General features: G+C 37.1%; 1 long non-coding RNA gene across 1 annotated transcript in view; it reads left to right on the top strand.

Annotated features, from left to right (window-relative positions):
- Positions 1-1,109: 1,109 nt before the first annotated feature.
- LOC118477857 overlaps positions 1,110-3,576 on the top strand; it is a 4,000-nt gene continuing 1,533 nt past the window's right edge. The window contains exon 1 of the long non-coding RNA XR_004858655.1: positions 1,110-3,576. This exon is cut by the window's right edge and continues 128 nt beyond it. This is a non-coding gene — a long non-coding RNA (uncharacterized LOC118477857).

Genomic DNA, 3,576 nt, shown 5'->3' with positions numbered 1-3,576 from the left:
CTCTCTCTCTCTCTACCTCTCTCTCTCTCGGGCGACCATGATCGTGCCCCTTTCCCCCTTCCCTCCTAACACACACAATGTTTCGTTCAACTTAACTTTCACACTGGCTCTTTTTTCGTTCTTTCCCTTTGTAAAACACCCCAACAGTACCTCCACTAATGTTTCTTTGTTTATAATATATATCAAGGCGTTGTGTCCCTTTTCCCACCCGAAGAATGATTTTTGAAAGATAACTGAAAACACTGTAGCTCGGGTGATCATGTTCTGATTCTATAAGCAAATAAACTGTTGAATCATTACATCATTATAAAACATTAGCTCTCACCTTCCAATTTAGCGAACGTTATCACACCTTGCGCTCACACATATGTCGGCAAACTGTTACAATGTACATGTCCAATGTAACACGTTGTACTACTAAAAATAATAATAATAATAATAATAATAAAGTAAAGTTGTTCCCGCATTCGATCCGGACATTGGGGATTGCCTTGTTAGTAAGACAACTTCCTGGGCCTTCGGCATATTGTGGTAGGGTGGCCAGTCCCTTTCCACGCCGCCTTTACTTCCCCAACTCAAAGTCAGGCACACATTACTGCTGGGTGGGCAGGAGAGGGCGAAAAGAATCACTGTTCGAACCGAGGCTCGAACCCGGACTTTCCGCTTCGGAGACAAGGGCACTAACCGCTCCGCCACTGCACCCTCCAATGTACTAAGCCCAAAAGGCAAAAATTCTCAAGACAGAAAAATACTGAAACACTCACTGAACATGTGTACCTAAATTATGTATTTTTCCTTATTTGTTCAACATTTAAATTTTGAATTTCGAAAAGTATTTCTTGAGCATAATATGCAAGCGATCTCACAGATTAACTCTTTCTTTATCTGTAAGGTGGGTAAACCAACCATGTCGAGGCCCTCTCTTGGTACAAAATCTAAAATTGACATACACATCACTAAATTAGTCATTAATTCAAAACTAGCAAACCTAATTCGGTAATCATTTATTATCTAATGAATGAACTCCCGGTAAAAGAGACCTGTTTTCAGGAACTGCTGAAAAGTAATTTAACGTTAAGAAATAGTTTCTTCTTTTTTCTTTTTTTTTTTTCTTTTTTTTTCTTTTTTTTTTCTTTTTTTTTTTTAAATTCACAAGTTTGGGCATGGTACATTTTAACAGCTCGCCGTCGACATGCGTCCTTCTGCATCACGATACAACCATAATCATCCTAATTGACCCATGCGTCGACAATCTACCGTACTCACTCCCCGCATTGTTAAGTTGATTGCTTTGTATAGCACGGTATACCATAATTACACTGCAATATCATTATACGTGTACTTATTGGAATATTATTTATTGTTATTATTATTATTATAATTCTGTGATCCCACGTACGATAAGTGACAATTTTGAAAATAGTGTGTATGTAGAATACATAGGTCGAAAACAGGAACAGCTGTTAGTTATTATTACTAATATTACTTGACGATATTTAAATACATGTAGAGATGTTAGGCTGGTCAGAATTCAGCATGATTCTTTTTTTTTTCTTTAAACTGTGAAATAATTTTGGTTGGAATGCACCGTTTGCTTGGGGGGGGGGGGGTTGGTTGTGTTTTTTTTTCCTACAGTACGAATGTAATTGTTTTTTATGTTTTTTTCTAAATGAAATCCTGTTTAGAAGCCAACAAATACCTATTTATTTCGCCCTAGAGATCTCATGCGATGAAGCCCTCGTTAATCAACCTTACTTCTCTCGGCTGCACTTTTAGACTTCTTTTCTGAGTTTAAAAAAATGTCGATTGTTACGATAAGTTTTCAGCTTGGGGTCACAGAACCATTCGCCGAGTCCATATTTAATGGGCATTATGTATTTCAATATCAGGATGATTGCACGCAAAATGTCATAAAATTCCATTCAAGTTAATAATAATAATAATTGTTCAATCATAATAATATTGATGCGCTTATCCTACTCCCCTCGCCTCCGTTTGGCAACATTGTCGGGTTGATGTTCTTGTATTTTGTCACAAACTCCGGGGTTTTCTTGTCAACTGAGGGACATTTTACTATAACACTATTGATCCAAGGTCACATAATATTCCTTTCCATTAATTTGTCACAATAAAGTTTGCGATTGAGAAGGCAGAGTAAGCACGAGCCAGAAGACATGTTTCTTCATTTTACGCGCTTTTCTTTCGAATATCTTTTGGGCTTAAAATACTATTCAAAGTGGCCACGGTACCTTTTCAGGTCATTGGTTCGTATAACTTAACTTAAGTGGCATATTTACGTAATCTTTTATTTCTAAAAGTAGTTTCTCGCTTTGGGTTTTTTTAGGGGGGATAAGGTTGTAGTTTGTTTTTTCTTCGGGGTAAAACAGTTAATTTTCTTTTTGAGTTCTAGAAGATATTGATGACGTTCTGCATAATAATATATTTATTATGTGTATGCTATGACAATAATATTATTGTGGTAGATGACTAGTAGTACCCTATGTTGTTAGTACCTTTTAGTGCGTTGGTAAAAAAGTAAATAGTTGACAATGGTTTCCGCATACATTGCCATGCGATCTGGAATTCTATGATGATGTATTTATTATTATCGTTTGTGTTTGCTTTGTTCAAAGTATTATTTATTGCTGTTTGTTTCCGTGAGAAAACTTTATTTTTGAAGAATAAAGGAACTGAAAGCAGTTTGGTGGCTTGTTTTACGAACGAAAATTTGTTTTTCTTTTGCTTCTTTTCTTGTTTCTTTTTTTTTAACACTACAAAACTTATGGTGTTGGAAATCCGCGTGACCACGCTTTCCCCTTAGACAATTTTGTGTATCTGCTACTGTGTGTGTGTTTGTGTGTTTGTTTCTGGGTGTTTATATGTTTGTGTGCGCAATTATTGTGAGTGTTTGTGAGCGTGTGTGCACAGAGAGATGGTCATGCTCAAAAGGTAGAAATAGTGATGTTACAGAGGTAGGGATTGTGGTGCTCAAAAGGTAGAGATGATTGTGCTAAAGAGGTAGAGATAGTGATGCTCAGGGACGCAATGAAATTCGATGCAGATCTATATAATTATCATTTTATTATATCAATTATTAACATAGGATAAGAATCAGTGAGGGCAGAGATAAAACATTTTCATGCAACAATTCGAAACTCATTCTCCTAACAAACTGTTTAGTGGTAATTGTTTTGTTTGTTTGTTTGGGTTTTGTTTTTGTTTTTTATGTTGTTGTTTTTTTTTGCATATTCCTCTTTCAGGCTGCTCCAGTGTTTAAGTTTCAGTGTGTCTCTTTCTCAGCTGAGCATACTGGCCAGCTTCAACGGCATTTATTTTTACACTCGTGTCACGCACCGTCAAGCGCTAACACAAGGTCTCGCGTTCGTAGTAGCGAGTGTTCGATGTCTCTACAACTGCCTGATTTAGCCATATCAATACTAACGGGGGTGAGTTTGGGATCAGCTTCTCCGACAGGTAACTGTTTTAAGACCAGAGGGCGAATTCGAGATCTCCCGATGCTCAGGAGGTAGAGATGGTGATGTTATAGAGGTAGAGATGGTGATGTTAGAGGGATGG

The sequence above is a fragment of the Aplysia californica genome, unplaced genomic scaffold (assembly GCF_000002075.1).
Source record: "Aplysia californica isolate F4 #8 unplaced genomic scaffold, AplCal3.0 scaffold00011, whole genome shotgun sequence".
NCBI classification, from domain to species: domain Eukaryota; kingdom Metazoa; phylum Mollusca; class Gastropoda; order Aplysiida; family Aplysiidae; genus Aplysia; species Aplysia californica.
The sequence above is the reverse complement of the archived record's forward strand: the minus strand, read 5'-3'. Positions and strand labels throughout refer to the sequence as shown.